General features: G+C 33.2%; 1 long non-coding RNA gene across 1 annotated transcript; it reads right to left on the bottom strand.

The window, feature by feature from the left end:
* Nucleotides 1–9,660: 9,660 nt before the first annotated feature.
* Nucleotides 9,661–11,810, bottom strand: LOC127845074 (uncharacterized). The gene is made up of 5 exons (XR_008033041.1): nt 11,499–11,810; nt 11,143–11,341; nt 10,626–10,708; nt 10,392–10,412; nt 9,661–10,203 (listed from the first exon to the last, which is right to left on the bottom strand). It is a non-coding gene; the product is annotated as an uncharacterized LOC127845074 (long non-coding RNA).
* Nucleotides 11,811–22,204: the final 10,394 nt, after the last annotated feature.

Below are 22,204 nucleotides of genomic sequence, written 5' to 3'. Positions count from 1 at the left end.
CGGTCTTTCTTCATTGTCCGTCAAAATTTGCACTAAAGCGAAATCACCTACTCAGCTGTGTCAATAATACCAAAACATGAACAGTCTTCAAAGCTAGTAAGGTTGTAGTTTGCTTTTATTTCCATATTATGTCCAAATCGCACATTACTTATCAAAATATTTTCAAAAATTTGAAATATTTGTTTACGAGCCGGTATAGTTTTACATGAGTTGTAATACACGTACCCTTTGACTAGATCGGTCTATGGTCTGACCCTATATATATATATACATATATATATTTATATATATACTCAACTGGATTATTGAAAGCGAATTATGCATTTAATCGCCAATTTTATGTGCAGTCATCATTGTAAAACGACAAAAATGCACGGCGAATATTTAAGTAACGATTGACTTTAATAACATTTTATTTTTCTTGCAGTTTATTACATAATTACAATTGCCCTATGTTTCACTAGTGTACATTATTCTGATTGGCTATAGTATATCATTTGACTGGGCTTTAATATTCAATGAAGCGAGTTGCCTCCACGAAGCGCACGAGGAAATCGAGCGGGGGCAACTTGGTTTAATTATGCCATGTGCGACATGCACACAGTCAAAACTGCGTATTGTAAAAGGGGCGCCTACTAAATTCATGCACGAATAAATCCCAAAATATATTGTATTTGAGCCAAACCATTGAAAACATATGCAGAATGATAATCGTAATTGCATGTATAAGAATTGAAACGCTCTTTTCTTCGCTTCATCGATGTAAGTACGTTAGTTTTGGTATTTAATTCGGCTTGATGCAAATTAGTTTCTCACACAAAACATGCACATTTTCAACTAGAGATATGTAAACATCTTACATTTAAAAGCCCGGAAAGCGCGTTCAAGGTAACACTTTAATAGCTGCAGTGAAGTATCAAGCAGATACATAATGGTGAGCATTAATATACGATTCAATAAAAACTTTATTCAGATTTAACATAAGTTGACCTTCAAATCTTCGCATAGAAGCTGATAATTTAAATTATAAATCTCTAATTCTAAATATCAAATTTAAAAAGATGATTTATAAAACACATAACAGCTAATGAGTTTCAAACTGTTCATCAGTATTTATTCAGAAAAACTAAGACAAATGAAAACAAAGTTAAGGACATATCACTTTCTGAAATGGTCAGAAGTGAGTGGGGTAATGTAAAACAATAATTCCTTATATTAACATTGTATTATGAAGTTTGGAACAATGTGCGCAATTAAAATAACATTTGCTTCAGTGATACATGAACCAGTTCTAATGAAATCTTTCAATAAGAGTATATAATAACATGTTTTCACCTTATAAAACACTTTCTTCTTGGGCTTTGGAAGTCCTTATTTTCTTGTTTTGTTCATAAATCCGTTGACACCAGCTGGAACCTACACTACTGTAGTAGATAATGTTAGAGTATTATTAAATATTACACACTAGAAACACTGAAAAAGGGATACTTTTGTGCAAAAAAAAATGTAAACAACTAGAGTAAAAAAATAGTAAACTTGAGCAAAAATGTGTTTGTCAGAAACACTATGTCCCCTTCTGCGCCGCTTTGAAGCTATATGTTTGACCTTTGACCTTGAAGGATGACCTTGACCTTTCACCGCTCAAAATGTGCAGCTCCATGAGATACACATGCATGCCAAATATCAAGTTGCTATCTTCAATATTGCAAAAGTCATGGCAAATGTTAAAGTTTGACGCAAACAAACAAACCAAGAGACAGCGCAAAAACAATATGTCCCCACCACTATAGTGGTGGGGGAAATCAAAAAGTAAGGTGGGCCAGAAAAGATAATTTAAAAATGATACATCAATGTGTTTGTTAAAGTGATATTTTACACTGTTTCCAAAAGTTTTAATCAAATTTATATTTGTCATCCTGGTCAACCATACTTTTCCCAACTATTTTAGACTCAAGTTGTTTACATTTTTTTCTTACAAAAAATTATCTTGTTTTTCAGTGTTTTTAATGTGTTTTATTTAATCATACTCTAACATTATCTTCTACAGTAGTGTAGGTTCCAGCTTGTATCAATGGATTTATGAAAAAAAATTAATAAAATTAATAAGGACTTACAAGGTCAAATCATGTGATTATTTACTCTGTTTGAAAGATTTCATTAGAACTGGTTCATGTATCACTGAAGTATATGACATTTTAGTTCTGCATATTGTTCCAAACTTAATATAGAATGCTAATATGAGGAATTATTTTTTGACATTACTCTAACCACTTCTGACTATTTCAGAAAGTGATATGTCCTTAAACAACAAAAACAAGTAACACAAATAAGAGGGCTAAGAGGCACTGGGTCGCTCACCCGAGGGAATGAGATAAAATTAAAGACGAGTTAAACTCGTGTGCAAATATATCAGAGCATTTATATGACAAAGGCTGACTTCAAGTCGAGGTTAAGATCTTCCAAAGTATTTAATATAAGCATATATAGAAAATTACCCGACCTGGTTTTTAATACTGATTGACAAAAACCATTTTACAATACAAAAGTATCAAGGAAACATACGCTTTGACCAAAGTTCATGAAGATAGGGATAAAAATGCAACTTCTAGAGTTTTTACATGTTTACATTATAAACGAAAAGGGAAAACTGCTCCACCCCATGGCGGCCATTTTTGCTCCACCTATCAGTACCAATTTCGAACTTGTCTGAAAAAATCAATAATACCAATTTCATAATGAAGACAATCCGCTTCCGGCTGAGTGAGCATCAATTTAAAATGTAATTCTAAAAAACGCGTGTGAGGCACACAAATAACATTTGTGAGTGATGTGAAGTTTATTGAACAGGATGTGACATGTAAAAAAATAAAACGAGGTTTGTGACTTTGAGAAGGCCTTTTCTCAAGCTTTTGTATTTTTCTATTGACGGGTGGGGTGTGAGAAAGACCCTGGATATTGACATAATATTAGTATACACACATAAGGTCATTGTGATTGCCATTGTCATTGTCATTGTCTGGCGCCTCCGTGACGCATCAATGTTAATAGTTCACCGTGACAGTAGCTAAAGTGAACAAGAGTGTTTAAGGGTTTATTGTGAATACTGTCCCGTTAATCCCGTGTTAGTTGTGAAATCATGAACAAACGCCAGCATTCATCTTCTGCGAGCGAGTTAACAGGCCATAAGCATAAGACTCGTCTGTATTCGAAAGTTTAAAGGGGCAGACGTCCTAGAAAGACTCGAAAAAGAAAAAAATTGAACATGAAAGTCCCAAGCAACAAGCTATGGAAGTTTATCAATTCGCTCAATAGAATCGCGGCTCGAAGAGATTAGTTCCAAGTTGTCTACAGTCCTTACGAAAGATTGCACCTCCATTATTCGTACCATGATTAAGGAAACGTTCGATGAAGTCAAAGATAAATTTTTGAGCTCAGTCGTCAAAAGGTTGGAAATCAATGAATGCAACATATTCGACCAGACAAAGGACATTGAATCGTTACATTGTCAAATAAAAAGCAAAGACAAAGAGCTACAAGACCTGAAAATAAAGCTGAATGACTCAGAAAAGCATACTGCAGAAATTTTAAATGAGCACGAGCAGTATAGCCGTAGAAACAATTTGCGAATTACGGGTCTACAAGGAGACGAAGAATTTCAGTCCTCAATAGCGTTGACTGAACAGGTGTCGTCCCTTTTAAGTTCCAAGCTTGGTCTGCGCGTTAAAAAAGAAGATATAGACATAGCGCATAGGATAGGAAAATATCACCGAGAGAAGATCCTACCGGTCATCGTCAGGTTCATACGGCGCCAAACAAAATCGGATGTAATGCAAAATGCAAAGCTACTCAAAGGTTCCGGTGTTTTCTTGAATGAAGACCTAACAAAATTATACGCTGAAGTTCTAGCGATCGTTAGGCTGAAGGACCCCGAGACTGTGGAGCGAGCGTGGTCGTTCGATGGAAGCTTTATGCACGCTTCAGAGAGGTAAAGAGCGCTCTGAGATAATCGATTACGAACATTTTCAGACGTGGCTCAACAAACCATGGCCGAAGGCGGTAGCTTCACTATCGTACGCCAGCAGGGTTTCAGCTAGCACAAATCGACGCCGGTAACATAGGGCTCTCCGTGTTAGAACTGACGGTGTTTTTTATGTTATATCATATCATTTACAGTCTATATTCACGTATTTGTAATACGTGTGCAAACCAGTTTAATCATGACATTGTAACTAAACCACCCTAATATCTGTGTTGTGTGTTTTTTTTGTCCTGTTTTTCTCTAGGTTTTTTATTGTTTGTAATTTCCTAACTTAAGTACTTTTTTCTCTCTCTAATTCGATAAAGATACGTACTTTTTTAAGCATATCATACTTATATAATCCATCTTAATCTATGTCTATTGTTATAAGACAAAATCTCATACGGTGTAAGTTCACACACGCAACGCACGCACGCATGTACAAACACACACACACACACACGCTTGCGCGCGCGCGCACACACACACTTACACACCCACACACACGCACACATGCAAGTAGTAGTAATATATACTTTTATATTTGCTCATTTAGAGGCCTTGATATACTAATGGGGAATATAGCGTGATAAAACAATTACCCGTAATATGCCATTGTACAATATTATATTTGTAAAACATTAGTCGTTTGTTTATGTATGCATATTAGTATGGACCGAGTAGTATTGTAGCTTCGTTAAGTCGACAGGTGCCATGGTGTTGTTTTTCTTGTTTTTGTTATTGTTATATGACACAGCCCCTTTTTTTGGTTACAGTGTAAATCGAGAACTAACGACTCGAAACACATAAGCTGTTTACATTTTACAAACACACACTTTACACATACGCACGCGCACTCACACACCAACGAACGTGCACACATGCACGCACGCGTGCGCACACACACACACACGCACGCGCGCGCGCGCACACACACGCACACACACACACGCACACAAACACGCACGCACGCACGCACGCACGCACGCACGCATACTTGTAAAACCTTCCAACCGGGGAAATGTGTTCTAAACCTACCAACCGGGGACCACCATTTCCACATATTCTAGAAAGCTGAAAGTGATAAAGAACAGACAAGTTTCGAACCTAAAATACGATTTTGACATAAAAATTATGATAAATAGGGTAATAAATCAAAGAAAATTTTACATGCACACCGGGGAATTATGTGCGTATCAAATGAGGAACTGCGATGTGTGCCAACTGGGGAACGGTGTATACCAACAGGGGTACTAAGTGCGTACCAACTGTGGAACTTCAATGTGTACCAACAGGGGAATGGTGTATACCAACAGGGAACTTAGTGCGTTCCAACTGTGGCACTTCAATATGTTCCAACTGGGGAACGGTGTATACCAACAGGGGTACTATGTGCGTACCAACCGTGGAACTTTAATGTGTGCCAACAGGGGAATTGTGTTAACCAAGAGAGGAACTTAAGCGCGCCATCACCGTGGAACTTCAATAATGTCCAACGGGGAATTTGCGTTTACCAACAGGGGTAATTGTGTGTAATCATGGTACCGTTGTTAATAGGACAATGGCGTGTACGTTCATGGATAATATTTAAGTTAGTACAAAAATTGAAAAGAATATGTATGAAACAATATTTAAAGGGATCTTTTCACGCTTTGGTAAATTGACAAAATTGAAACAAGTTGTTTCAGATTCGCAAATTTTCGTTTTAGTTATGATATTTGTGAGGAAACAGTAATACTGAACATTTACCATGGTCTAATATAGCCATTATATACATCTTTTGACGATTTTAAAACCTAAAAATTATAAAGCGTTGCAACGCGAAACGATTGAATAATTTGGAGAGTTCTGTTTTTGTCGTTAAATTTTGTGAAACTACGAAGATTGCTTATATAAGGTATAAAATACGACAAGTATGTGTACTTGGCGGAATAGCTCAGTAGGCTAGAGCGTTTTTACTTCAGGACTCTGGCAGGACTCCAGGGGTCACTGGTTCGAAATCTGATCCGGGCAATGTTCTTTTCCTTTTTTAAATTTTATTCTTGATTTTTTACTGCAGCTTTTACGATCCAATGTTTACATTTATCGATATAAAGCATTTAATGAATAAGTTAAAAAATGCCAAAATCTGTGAAAAGGCCCCTTTAAATTAAATATGTTTATCATATGACCTTATATAAGTTATACAAAAATGCCTTATTTGATTGACTCAAATATTATTCACATCAAAATAAGCATAAGAGACATAACGCAAATCAAACAATACATTTATGACTTCATTAGCTATAAGCCGACTACAAGCATGCAAGTGCTGCATTATACCATAACAATCATGGTGCAATTAATCAACAAATTAATACAATTCGTTCTTAAAACTAAAAAATAATGTTATTTTTTTCAGACCACGCTATTTGTCAAACCGAATGAAGGAGAGGGGGAGGCGGCTTATTTGTTTAATTCCTTTTTTCCATCAGAAAAACGCATTCACGATTTTCACGTACTATGAAGTTTTTTATCCTAAAAGTAGAACTGCCCATATGTATGTAGATTGAGTAGTGTAAATTTACTCTGTCCTTACTCTGACATTATAAAATAACTCATGCATTTAATCCCCTGAAACAGGTTAACATCAGAAAATTCATTCACACGAATGGCAATTTCCACTTCACTTAAATTGTTTTAAATACATTTATTGCATTTTCAAAAATAATAAAATCTGTAACTTTAAACAATCATGAACGTTTCACAACGAATGTGGCGAGGCCTGAGAAACTAAATAGTTTAGTTAACTAGCAAAACGACTTGATAACAATGCATTTTGATGCGCCAGTGACTTAGTCTACGGCGGTAGGTCAATCTTAATAATGATCAGTATTTATAGTTATAATATATGCATTCCAATTCTACAACTGTGATACCATTACACATGTGCTGTATTAAAAAAATACAGTATGTATGCACTTGTTTGAGTAGAGAATGCCAAAAACGGGTTAAAGTTAATAGTGAACTTACATTGAATCCTACCTGTCGAAATAACAGATTATATTTTAAGGAAAATAGTCACTGGCAATCGCTTTGTTTTCCCTTGCAAACTAAACACCTTTTTTAAGATTTGAATTCACGTATTTGTTCAAACTACCTATATGTAAACAAACTTATGTACCTAATTTTTGCATAAAATATAATAGAAAAAGTGTATTTTAGGCACTGAAAAGTTATGCCGATGTGTCATCCATATATTATTTGTTGAAAACAATATAAAAGTTATAATTAATGTATACACGTATAATCACCGCTGACTTTGACAGCATTATCATTATATAAAAACACTTATAATTAAATATGAACCAAAGCAAACACTTATCAAACACGTAGTTTAATATTATTTTAAATCACTTACATTATAGTATATATACTTACTGGGAGTGCACATGTGGATCAATTGTTAGACCCTTGTTTGTGCAAACTTAAAAATAATATGTACCAACAGGAAAATTATAACAGTGTGGCTCAATTCTGAATATACAGCACCAAATCGAACAAGATCAATTTCGTATACATGTCAAAACACTTAATTACATTCCAGATGGCAGATAACATGGTTAACATAATGATAAATCACTTAAAACAACCGACATTATAGCATCATATCGCAAAGTGTATAAACATTATTAATTATTAGCTTTGTGCATGCATTTACATATCACATATAAATATATGTTTCAAATATGTTTTGTTCTAGGTAATCTACAGCTTGTTCAAGTATGTGTATATGAAGAGTATTCGAAACAACAAGTATATAGCTTGTGTTGAATGCATAAAAGAGGTCAGTCGCAAACGCGATAAATTGTTTTAACAATATCTTAGTCTGGGAAATGGGTATGTTAATTGATCTTTAACCATAAATGAGACAAAAACATAACTAAATCTGGCATTTAAGTAATTTTCATCGTCGTTGAATTATAAACTTCAATTAAAAACATGGGAAAAAATGCATAACTCCTCGCGAATTTTTGTAGATCAAGCAGTTTTGATATGAAAAACATATAAACATACAAATTATATACACAAAGCAAATATGTGAATTGATAGTTAATGTGAATATCTACACGCAAAACAAATGCACAAAAATCTGTGTAGGAAATTATTGTAATATTTAACAACTTTTTTATCAATTATAGTGCGATATTTACACAATAATTTACATTTTGGTAAATTTTTACTTTTAAATAACTATTAAGTACTCAACTGCAAGTCAGACACCTGTCATTGAAAACAAATTTTGTTAAATTGACAAAATATTCATTTGTATTCTTCATATTGTAGCAGTAGTTTAGCAGTAGTTTTTTATGTTATTTACATTTATCTTATTACATCTAAAAGTGTTTGTTTGTTATGCTTGAACAAAATGTTTGTTTCCATTTATTCGACTGATTTTTGTGTGTGCCTTCTTTGAACGTTTAGCCTTCTAGATTGATTTGTTATCATGTTTGCTATATACATTCATATTCACCAAGTTTAGGGTAAAAATAACTTGTATAGTGAGTAACTCGTAGAAACTCGCAATAGAAAGTACAAAGAAACACTCTTAGGCCGAGCTATATACCAATCCTAATTTGTTCGGCGATATGATTATGAACAAATATCGTTTTTGACTGAACCTTATTAATAAAACATTCAAATACAATAAGCACACATATATCGTTTTCGAAAAGAGTATATAGAACAAGAAAACACCAAAAAATGTGGCAACTTCATCCTTTAACGTATTCTCCTAAACGTGCATTATATGTGTAATATTTTTTTAAGTTAAAAGTCCACGTCGCTTTTTTGTTTCAATTAAATTTCTGCAAAAGACTTTGACATTTTTCCATTTTCTGTTGTGAAGGTCATTCTTACTTTCAATACATGCAGGTAATTCTTTTTTCCCTGGTAATTTACCCATTATCAAAAAACGATCAAAGTGTCTGTGAACAGCTCCTTTTTCGTTTTCACTCCATTGCTTTTTGGCTGCTTGTTTTGTTCTCCTGGTATTTGAAGTACCATTTCTGTCCATGGATAATAAAACACCATATGACGTCGCTAACTGCCATGTGTAAGATATTCATATTAAATATCGATACTTCAGTACAATTTTTCATAGCAAAATTACGACAAAAGCGTCCAGGTACTTACGGCACTTGATAATGACATCGATGTCACACGACAAATTTGGAAACATTATTTTGCCTATTGAATCAAACAATAACTTTTTTAAAGATTGGCTGAATACACCGACGTAGCATGTCGTAACATATACCAGGTTGTTCCAAACATGTTATCAAAGTTCGAAAAAGTATACAATGAATATTTTTTACAGATGCTAATAAGACAAAATGTATGCACGGTTAAATGAAAGGTATTGTACTTCTCTGGACAAATGTGTTGGAAGAAAAACGAACTGATGAACGGACTGTGGTTCATGGTAAATCCTGTATGTATTGTGCGGTGGTGGGTATAAAATAAACTATCTTTTCTTACCCATTTCAGAATGTATCGTATAGCAAAATATCGAGTAGACGCTATTGTATATTTGTCGTTAAGATAAAATATCAACCAATGTCCATATGTAACACGCAAGTTAAATTTCCTAATGTCTCAGAGTTTCATACACAGTAATTGGCAGAGTATAAGTCTTATACTGAAAATTTAAATTAATGATATTACACTTCTTGGATAAGCGATAATTAACATTTTTGTGATTATGATGAAGTCGATGTTTATAGACTACCGTGGTTAATACACATTCTCACAAGTTTCATTGACAGGTGTAAATTCTAAATTCTTTGTGTATATGAAGATTTTGAAAGACAAGTAGTTCATAGTCACTACAACTGGTAAACAATATTTTATTCTTTTAAAATTCGCATAACGTGTGCTATAACATGTTAATATAATGATCATCGACGTACGTGTTATGTTAAGCACAAATACCAATTAGCATCACCCGGAATAAATATTGGCACAATATAATTTAAGGCAAAATAACGCCCTTTTCACTGAAGACTAAACCAAACCAGAAAATACGCCTTAGTAGCTTCGACATAGTGAAATATTACAATACGTCTGATCGAAATCTTCCATGTGTACGGATGTTGTTTGTCCTGGTTCCTGGCTGTCCGTAAATCTAGTAGTCAATGTTTTGCCTATTCCAAACAACAATAAAAATGGTATAACACATAATTTAGGCAGAGTTAAAAAGTTCGTTATTCATGAAACCATTTAGTACAACACATTGGCATTAATTCCTTGTACAACAATTACAAATAATTTCATGATGTTCATTAATGTATTTAGGCATGTGTAGTAATAACAAAATCACTGTGAAACATACCCTTTTTTGTTCCGTACATTTCTGAAAATGCAAAAAACAAATAAACATTATCAGGCAGAACGCATTTCAAGTAGAGCTTGACGACGTTCAATGATAAACCATTTTAATTCACGGCCAAAAGGTACTTAACCAGAAAATACGCCTTAGTAAGGCAAAATTACGCCCATTTCACTGAAGACAAAACCAACCAGAAAATACGCCTTTGTAGCTTCGACCTTGCGAAATATTACAAACCGTCTCATTGACTTCTTCCGTGTGTATAGATGTTGTTTGTCCTGGTTCCTGGCTGTCCGTAGATCTAGTAGTCATTGTGTTGCCTATTCAAAACAACAATAAAAATTGGTATTACACATAATCTAGTCAGTGTTAGAAAGTTCGTTAGTTATGAAACCATTAAGTACAACGCATTTGTATTAATGCATGTGTAGTAATAACAAATCACTGTGAAACATACCCATTTTTTGCTCCGTACATTTCTGACAATTCAAATAACAAATACATATTATCAGACAGACCGCATTAAAGTAGAGCTTGGCGACGTCAATGATTAAACATTTTAATTCACGGCAAAAAGATATTTGAATATCTGTATTTAAAATGAATAACTCATGAATGAACATGAATGTAATCATAATATTGATTGGCTATATTTATAAAAATAATAATTCAAAAGACAGTTAAAGCTAATTTAAAATGTGATATATATCAGTGATAAATCCATCACAGATGACATCTTTACAATAGAATGTACCTTTCTCCATGGAAGTGTTGGTACTCCATAATCATATCGGAGTTCCTCGCCAATTGCAATGTCTCTGTCGGCGAAAGTGCATAGATGGGGAGTTTGGTTGACTTCATCTATTTTCATTACACAATTTTGTTTTGCGTCTCCATTTTCGGCATCATTTATCATTCGACCATCATGAAATATATCGTTGGTAGCGTCAATGCTGAATAAGACATTTAAATAAACACTTCTGGTGCTTTAAACTAAAATAACGCGCATGCCATATTTAATTATTAGGGTGAAAAAAACTAAACATAATTCTTCTTCTAATGGCGTGATTTAAACGTTTGATGTGCAAAGTAAAGATAATTTGTAGTTACCAGCAAGATTTGTCTCTGTATTTAAAAAAGTAATTGAAGCTGCCTTGACCCTCCTTTTCATACTGCTTTTCTAATTTCCGTGCATGTTGTACTTGTGTTATCCGATCCCCTTTGTATTCGAGAAGAAAGTCTCGTTTTTAAAAGGCTTAGTGGCAAAGACTCCTTCGCCTGAAATATTTATATTTGTAGACATTTTATATTAATAATCATTTTGGAAATATAATTGAAGGCTAGATATAGGCGCCAATAGTGTTTTATTCATAAATAAACAATAAATCTTTATGCTACTTCCATACTTCTGCCCAATATTAAGTAACCCAATAGTCCATGTTTGGTTTTCTTCTTTTTAATGGAAAGGGGCTACGATGTTCTTTTATAATTTCTAAACGACTTTAAACATAACCATATACAAAAACATCATTGACGGTTTTTACTTCAAAACCTGGTGGATCAACGTAATTCTGGAAGTACGTTCTTGCGAGATCAATTGGACTTGGACCCTTTTGGCCACTAAATGTTAAAATGGAAATGTCGATGAGAAAAACAACAAGAGCTGTCAGAAAACAGCGCGCTCGACTTTTCAAGTGCTTGACAGTATAAAGTAAGCCACCATGAGGAAATTGTTCATATTCAATAAGGTCAAGATACTATAGTCATATTCTGACTGGAAGAGGACCATAATTGAAACATATTGATCCTATGCAAATATCATGTAACTTGTGAATATGTTACTATGTCGTAATAAATAAGTTTAAACCAAACATATTGATCGCTTATGTTTTAAAGAAGTGGTACATTATAGACGATTCTGAGTTCAGGTTTCCACAAAACATATGTATTGAACATTTGTAAAGACATAAAACAAACTAATAAGAGTGTATTTCAAGTTTGATATCAATAGTTTGGGTGGGATGGTTGGACGGTCTTAAGAAAAAAGTGCTTTTTTAACATGTTAAAAAAATAAGGAAAACAAAAACATTTTTTGGGGTGGAGGATTTCTAGGGTGGGGCGTGTGGGATGGTTTGGGTGAAGTCCATTGTGGTATATCAGGTAAGTGTTGTTTTGTCAAAGTATGAATCAAATCTGATCCTAAAAAAAGAAGTTATGGCAATTTAATCAAAATTTATTAATTTGACCTTCAGATTCAAGATCAAAGGTCAAGGTAAAATTCAACTTGCCAGGTGCAGTACCCTCATGATAGTTAGAAAGTATTTGAAGTTTGAAAGCAATAGCCTTGATACTTTAGAAGTAAAGTCGATGTAAACACAAAATTTAACAAAATATTCAAAGTGACTAAGTGGAAAAAGGGCCATAATTCTTACAAAATGCTTGTAACAGTTGTCTGCTCTTGTTTATAGATTGGGGTCATGTTGGTCAAGAAGTATGCAAAATATGAAAGCAGCATGTCAAGGGACAATTAAAATATTTGAGGTTGAACGCAAACTTTAACAAAGAATTATTAATAATATGCATATTCTAAGTGGAAAAAGGGGCTATAATTCTTACAAAATGCTTGTTACAGTTGTCTGCTCTTGTTTATAGATTGGGGTCATGTTGGTAAAGAAGTATGCTAAATATAAAAGCAATATGTCAAGGGACATAGACAATATTTGAGGTGGTACGCAAACTTTAACATTCCAACGCTCACGCTCACGCTAACGCTCACGCTTACGCCGACGCCGACGCCGGGGTGAGTAGGATAGCTCCACTATAAATAAATATATATATATATATATATATATATATATATATATATATATATATATATATATATATATATATATAACGAAAAACTGCCTAGAGCTCTACTTTGTTTAACGTATACTTATAAAATATATTCGTGAAATATGTACCGTAAAACAAGCTTTGTAATCAAATGATATTTATATAAATCGATCTTTAGAATTCGTCTTCCAGTATTACTTAAACGTTTACATAAAAACGCTTTTTAATACTATTTGAAAGTTGTAAGCATAATTAAAAAACTTACCTTAGTTTAATGCGTGTGTTCGTTCGAAACTCCATTGTTCCAACTTACTTTCACTAAATGATATAAATACCGAGTGTATGATTTTTAAACAGCGCAACCGGGGAACTGTTATAAGCCTGGATACACACTCGATTGTAATTTGTTCAAGATTTGTGTATATTTTGTGCATGCCACAAACCCCCTAATCGGGGAAGGCGCTGGATTTCTAATTTAAATTATCAGTTTGGTATTTCATACACGTAGATTAGAGATTTTCGCCTAAAACCAACCGGGGAATTCCCCGGTTGGTAGGTGTTCCCCGGTTTGTTGGTGTGTATTCATACGATTTTCCCCGGTTGGTAGGTTTTACAAACTCACACACGCACGCACACACACACACACACACACACACACACACACACACACACACACACACACACACACACACACACACACACACACACACATACACACATGCAAGAAGTAGAATATATTACTTTTTCAACATTTAGAGCATATATGTTTACTCTATTGCAGTTTTTCAGTTTTTCCGGGTCTTTGTTTGGACTGAATCGCCTTGTAGCTAGCTTCTTTAGTTTAGTTTCTGTTTTTCAATAATATTGAGAACATCTTACACCTGATAATTACTTATGAATAATTAAAATATATTATTCTTAGTGAGTCTTTCCTTACCTGTACCTTGTTGTATCCACTTTCAAGTTTAATAAAACTTAAAACTGAAACCAATGTACAAAGATTAAAATAACAATTTTTCGTTTTTTACCATGTAGTAGAAACTCTTTGCTACTGACAATTTAAAAAAAAAGTTCATATTATTATCTTATCTAAATGTATAATATATTTTTTAAACTTTATTTATACAAATATTGTTACCTGGTAAATATAAAATCCGATACAACAGGCTAGGCTTGATCTATTTTTAATCACTCTAGATTTCTTGCAACACTTCAAAACCACTGGAATTGAACCATGTTTACAATCGGACCACTCGATAATTACTTTAAACTTAACCTTTAGTAACTTTCCTCATAAACCAGGTCTTTGGAAACATAATAATTCTTTACTGTCAGACATTATGTATGTACAGGAAATCAACAAAAAAATTGATGATATTAAACTTCAATATGCACTACCCATTTATAATTATCAAAATATAAACGATATTCCCGACAGTGAATTACAGTTTACGATAAGTGATCAACTTTTACTAGAAACCCTGCTTATGGAATTAAGGGGCAAATCTATTTCATATGGGTCTTATAAAAAAGAGAAACAAAACTTATAGAAAGCAAATTATTAATAAGAATTAAAGAGTTGAAAGAAAACTTCCTAGATGAAAACTCTGAAGAACTTGAACATTTGAAAACTGAAATAAATAATTTTCAGAGCACACATTTACAAGGATACATGCTAAGATCTAAATTTCAGTGGACTTTACAAGGTGAAAAGCCATCTAGATATTTTTGTAGCCTTAAAAAAATAATGCAATAACAACATCAATAAATAAACTAAAAATGAAGATGATAGTGAAATAACTGACCAAACCGGTCTCCTTAATTAAATAGCATCGTTTAATCAGTCTCTTTATAAACACAAAAATGATTCCGGTAGTGAAGACTTTAATAACTATGTAAAAGACATAAATTTCCCAAAATTAAACCAGAGTGAGTCCATTTTTATCGAAGGTATTATAACTTTAGAGGAAGCTTCAACTGTTTTAAAAAAGATGTCAAATAATAAAAGCCCAGGACGTTCTGGCTTCAGTGCAGAATTTTATAAATTGTTTTGAAAAAAATTGGTACTTTTATTGTCAGATCCTTAAATGAAGCTTATAAGTGTGGTCATTTATCTATAACACAAACTCAATGTATCATAACCTGTATTCCAAAGCATGATAAATCTAGGCTTTATATAAAAAAATTGCGTCGAATTACTCTATTAAATACTGTTTATAAAATTGCCCCTGGAGTAATAGCTACCAGATTTAAATTATTTATTGACAAGTTAATTCATAACGATCAGACGGGTTTTATTAAAGGGAGATACATGGGGAAAAATACTAGGTTTATTTATGACATAATGCACTATACTGAAGAAAATGAGATCCCAGGCTTACTTCTCCTAATTGATTTTGAAAAGGCGTACGATTCATTGGCCTGGTCCTTTATACAAAGTACACTTTCTTTCTTTAATTTCGGTCCTGACATAAAACGTTGGTTTGAGGTTTTATATAAAGATTCTTAATCAGCCGTTTCTCATTGTGGGTACTTATCTAACTTTTTCCCTATTGAAAGGGGCTGCAGGCATGGAGATCCCCTCTCATGTTACATTTTTATCCTCTGTGCCGAAGTTTTGTCACTTATATTGAGAAATAACAATAATATAAAAGGAATAACCATTCAGGGAACTGAACATAAATTGTCCCAGTTTGCTGATGATATTACTTTTTTATAAAACGGTACCGAACAATCCCTAAATGAGACACTTACTGTTATATAGAATTTTGCATATATTTCAGTCCTTAATGTTAATTTTGATAAAAAAAAATGTTGTATGGATTGGCATGAACAAATATAGTTCATATACCATAAAAACCAAATGGAAACTAAATTGGATGCAACAAAGCTTTAAAATGCTTGGAATACATTTCCATGTAGACCTGTCAAAAATGTTAACAATTAAATTATGATGAAAAAATTGTTAAAAATGGAAAACATTCTGAAAAAAATGGAAAAGAAGAATTTTAACACATTAGCAAAATTGTGATTATAAAAACACGTATTGTGTCATTATTCAATCACCTGTTCATATCATTGCCCAACCCACCCATTACCATATTAAATTCAATAAATTCTTCTATTCTAAGTTTTATTTGGGATGGGCATAGTAAAATAAAGTTCACAACAATAGTTAAAGAACATAATGAAGGAGGTTTAAAAATGATCAATTTGGATGAATTTATTCCGGCATTGACACTTACCTGGCTCCAAAAACTTTAATCCTTTACTGGAAATTGGAAAGACATCACAAAACTGTATTTTGATAAGTATAAACTCTTAAATTGCAGTTATCATTACGCTTTAAAGCGGGTATATACGATTGTGTCAAATATTAATGAATTTATATAAAATGTGTAAAAAAAACTTATTATATATATATATATTTCAATATAAATTAAAATAAAAGTTAAGAAGAACATGTGTCAAAAAATGCGAAAAAAGCCAGATATTTAATTCTGAAATTGAAAACGGCTGTACAGCCGAATTCGCCAGCATGTAACCCATACATGTACGATGTGAATCTAAACTTAGTGTAACGGTTTATTTGAATTCCTGCAACGATATCTATTCATACAACACATTAACACTAACTCCGATCCTAATACAAAGACGAATGCTTCGGTTATTGTAGGAAAATATGTACGTCACAATCGGCTCGGGGCGCTAATTTTTCTTTGCTGCATTTTATGCAATTCGGCTTTAATGTATAATTTTTCTTGCCCATTTTATGTTATTGTAACATATTTTATCAATATATTACCATTAAAAACATATAAAAAATCGTATATACCCGCTTTAAATACAGCTAATAGAATTTGAAATCCTTTTTGGGTAGATGTTTTAAAAAGCTTCTCACTTTATTGTAATAAATTGGATTTAAACACAGAAGAGTTTCTATATTAACCACTTTTGTACAATCCAAACATATTAATAGGAAATAAAAGTATTATCTTTAAGTCATGGTTTGATGCTGGAATTCATTGATAGGGGATATATTTAAAAATGGAGCCTTTATTCCTTTAGATGAAATAAATAGAATGTATGATTTTAACATAAATTTCATTCATGATACAGGGGTAAAAAAAGCAATAGATTAGTTTTTGAAAAAAAAAAGTATCTTGTCCCACCCATCAAATTATAAAACCCTTTTTGTCCCCTTTATTACAACTTATACTGAAAAAAGAATCTGGACCAAAAAGACTATACACCATTATAAATAAAAAATAATGAACAACCATCAGTAAAGGCAAAATGGTGTACTTAACTTAATGCCACAATTAATGAAAAAGAATGGAATTACATATTTTAGCTACTTTTTTAATAACCAATAACGTAAAAGTGCAGTGGTTCCAATATAGAATAACTCACAGAATACTTGAAACAAATAGTCTCTTCAATAAAATGAAAATTACTAATGATCCATTATGTTCTTTATGCAAACAAAGTGATGAAACTTTAGAACATTTAGTCCGGGAATCTCAGATATCTAAAACAATTATTGAAGAAATGTTAACCAGACAATCTTTTCCATTTATTGATAAGACAACTTTTCTTCTTGGATATTTAACGAAGTCTGCTAGTACCATAAATAATGTAATTTTATTTTTAAAGCTATACTTATACAAGTGTAAAACGAACAAAAAATCATTCCAAGCATAGCAGGAGCCAAGAAATACCTCAAATATGAATATGATAACTTGAGAAAAATTTCAATTCCAAAAACAATTAGGAATCATTTGATAGAGATAGGAACTTTTTAATACCATTTTATCACAGACATAGATTTTAAACGCGAGGATTATTGAATTTTCATCTGTTATTACAAAGTTTACATCATTTATACAGCTTTGATTATCTATACACACTAAAAAATATCTGCATCATTAAATGCTCTTATTAATGTTTCCCTCAATGCCTTTACATTTGCTAGTACAATTTAAATATTATTGGTCGTATATATATATATACATATACATACTGGAAAATAAAAAAAATAAAAAATAAAAAAAGTTTCATAATGATTTGCAAAAAAAAAGTGTCTTTAAGGGTGTTCACAAGCTTCTTTTACTACATAAAATATATGGAAAATGACCCCACGGTGGCCATGTTTTTTGACAGCCAGAACCAGTTTCAAACAAACTATACATATAGAGAAAACTGCCCCACCCCCTGAAAGCCATATTTTCCCACCGATCTTGACCTTTTCGAACTCGTCCATGAAATCAATTAAACCAATATTCTGACCAAGTTTCATGATAGGGAAAAAATGTGACTTACAATGTAACTTTATAGCCATGTCCGCAAAACTGCCCCGCCCCCTGGCGGCCATGTTTTTCAACCGACCAGAACCATTTTTGAACTCAAGAAGCGACATATCATTTACACAAACATTTTGGCCAATTAAAATTGACTTCTAGAGTATTCACAAGGTTTTTATTTTTTTGACAAAGTGTCCTTGTTTCCGACCCCACATGACCAGTTTAGAACTCGGTTGAGGTATGATTTGAATAAATGCCATGACAAAGATTCATGAATATCGGACAAGAAATGCGGTCTCTAGTGTTCACAAGGCAAAGTTTCACGACGGACACAGGTCGAATAAATATCACCATGAGCACTTAAGTGCTTAAGTGAGCTAAACACTGGGCAGCCAATTTGTTGACATAGGCATTGAAAGGACAAATAGTATGTATGTATGTATGTATGTATGTATGTATGTATGTATGTATGTATGTATGTATGTATGTATGTATGTATGTATGTATGTATGTATGTATGTATGTATGTATGTATGTATGTATGTATGTATGTATGTATGTATGTATGTATGTATGTATGTATGTATGTATGTATGTATGTATGTATGTATGTATGTATGTATGTATGTATGTATGTATGTATGTATGTATGTATGTATGTATGTATGTATGTATGTATGTATGTATGTATGTATGTATGTATGTATGTATGTATGTATGTATGTATGTATGTATGTATGTATGTATATGTATGTATGTATGTATGTATGTATGTATGTATGGGTGTATGTGTGTCTGTGTGTAAGTGTGTATGTTTGTGTGTGTGTGTGTGTGTGTGTGTGTGTGTGTGTGTGCGTGCGTGCGTGCGTGCGTGCGTGCGTGCGTGCCAGCGTGCGTGCGTGCGTGCGTGCGTGCTTGCATGCATGCATGCATGCATGCATGTATGTATGTATGTATGTATGTATGTATGTATGTATGTATGTATGTATGTATGTATGTATGTATGTATGTATGTATGTATGTATGTATGTATGTACGTACATATGTGACCGTACGCGCATCTTGGTACTTCTATATTTTTAATACAAATTCAATTAGTACGTGCGTTCGTACGTATGTATTTACATATTTACATATGTGACCGTACGCGCATCTTGGTACTTCTATATTTTTTAATACAAATTCAATTAGTGACTGCTGAGTGCAGACATACAAACATTATGAGCAATAACTCATCGAATCAGAATGATTACATTGACATGAATAACAGTGTTTTGTTCTTTCATTCAAATTTTTTGAGAGTGAAAGAAATGGTTAAAATTGAATAAAGAAGAGCCGTCTCCATATGATGACATATGCCCCCGAAAAATGCTTTGATAGAAGTTATGAGCATTTTTCGAAACCTGAACGCTGATTTTGAAACCTAAACGCGGACCCTAAGTTCAAGATCAAGGTAATAGGGGTCAAACATTGTGTGCGTATGGTGAGGTCTTGTCCATATGCACATGCTTACCAAATATGAAAGTTATATCTAAAGTTACATAGAAAATATGAGCATTTTTTTAAACCCTAACACAGATTTTGAAACCCAAAACTGTGACGACATACCATGGTATTTCACAGTAAGTCGATATAAACTAATCCGGCATGACCATATTATTTGGGTACCATAAACGATTCCATAATTTTTAAACAACACCGTTTGTCCACATAGATTATATCGACTCCTTCAGTTATATCGCCATGTCTACGTTTTGTTACTAGCAAGTCATCAAGATATATGCCGTCATACAGTAAACAACACAGAAATAGTTAAATTTACAAAACGGCTAAAGGATAAAATATTGTCGGAGATTTAGGCTCTTATTCCAACATGCGGATTGTTTACGTCTTGACAACATATCTTATGTCGACAAATCAACATAATTTTAGGCGTCATGCTCTTTTGAAAATGACTTGCCATCGTTGTTTTAGTCGGCATGATGAGTTATTTTTGACGACATGACACCTTTTTCATATCATGCCGTCATAGAATGTTGACATCATCACAGTATCAGGGTGTACCATATACGTTTCCATACATTGCAACTGCGATGAATGAAAAGGTGACGCAAGACGGAAAAAGGTGGTTCCAAAATCTCAACCTGTGAATTAAATAGGTAAGTTAAAGCTGTACTCGAACATACAGCATACGGTATAAGAGCGATTTCATGTGAACAAAAGGTCATCATTTAGCAATGTTCATGTTTCTGTATCTTTAAAACATGCAGACTTAAAGTTGAATTTCAAATGATGTTTCATTACGTGGCAAGACGAGAACGACTATATATAATCAAGACAGTGAATCGTGAGTACCGGTATTTTAATGAATGGCGTATGATATCTTTTGCATTTAATCAGGGTAAGTGTGCATATGTGTGAAGTATGGAAACGTATATGGTACACCCTGATACTGTGATGATGTCAACATTATATGACGGCATGATATGAAAAAGATGTCATGTCTAAAAAATAACTCATCATGTCGACTAAAACTACGAGGGCAAGTCATTTTCAAAAGAGCATGACTTCTAAAATTATGCTGATTTGTCGACATAAGATAAGTTGTCAAGACTTAAACAACCCGCATGTTGGCATAAGAGCCTAAATCTTTGACGATATTTTAACCTTTATCTGTCTTGTAAATTTAACTATTTCTGTGTTGTTTAGTGTATGTCGGCATATATCATGATGACTAACAAGTAACATAATGTTGGCATGGCGATATAACTAAAGGAGTCGATATAATTTATGTGGACAAATGGCGTTGTTTAAAAATTATGGAAGCTTATATGGTACCCAAACAATATGGTCATGCCGGATTAGTTTATATCGACTTACTGTGAAATAACATTTTAGTTCGGTTTTTATTGTGCTATATTGTTTTGTTTATTTTTGCTCATTTTTAGTTCAGCTTTTAACGCAAATGTTCTATTGAGCGTTCTGCAGTACTTTCAGTACAATTCATCCAATCACTAGTGCTGTATGGCTTTTACATAGATAGTGACACTTTTGTTAAGTTCTTTTAGATGAACCAAATTGAGGGACATTTTTTTTTAAGTTTAAACATGATATGTCTTTTGTTAATCTTGATTTTGTTTTCCCCCGTCATAGGCGGCGGAATATTGTTTTGGCGCTGTCCGTCCGTCCGTCCGTCCTTCCGTCTGTCCGGCACTTTTGTGTCCGGAGCCAAACCTTGGAAGTACTGTGGCGGATTTTATTGAAACTTGGTATGAGTATATATGTGTATAAGAGGATGATGCACGCCAAATTGCATTGTACGCCATCTGTTAATAATGGAGTGATGGCCCTTTATATCTTGAAAAAAAATGCCTTGTAATATAAGTTTAGAGCTTTATCTCCATTAACACATGAGTCAGAGCTATGAAACTTGCCAGGGTTGTTCTCAATCATCCGGGGGTGCTTCACATACAACACCCATAATCCTAGTGTCTAAGGTTAAGGTCACACATTGAGTTCAAAGGTCATTAATTTGATTCATTATTAAGTCATTCCTTTGATATGCACCAAGGGAATCTGTAATAACTGCATTTTATTGTCTGCAAACCCATCATAGGTACAAATGAGTTTAAAAAAACAAATTAAGGAACGGCACAACCCTTCACTTATACCTTTTCT

This window comes from Dreissena polymorpha, chromosome 9, assembly GCF_020536995.1.
Source record: "Dreissena polymorpha isolate Duluth1 chromosome 9, UMN_Dpol_1.0, whole genome shotgun sequence".
Taxonomy (NCBI): domain Eukaryota; kingdom Metazoa; phylum Mollusca; class Bivalvia; order Myida; family Dreissenidae; genus Dreissena; species Dreissena polymorpha.
Note: the sequence above shows the minus strand (reverse complement) of the source record. Positions and strands in the feature narration are given on the sequence as shown.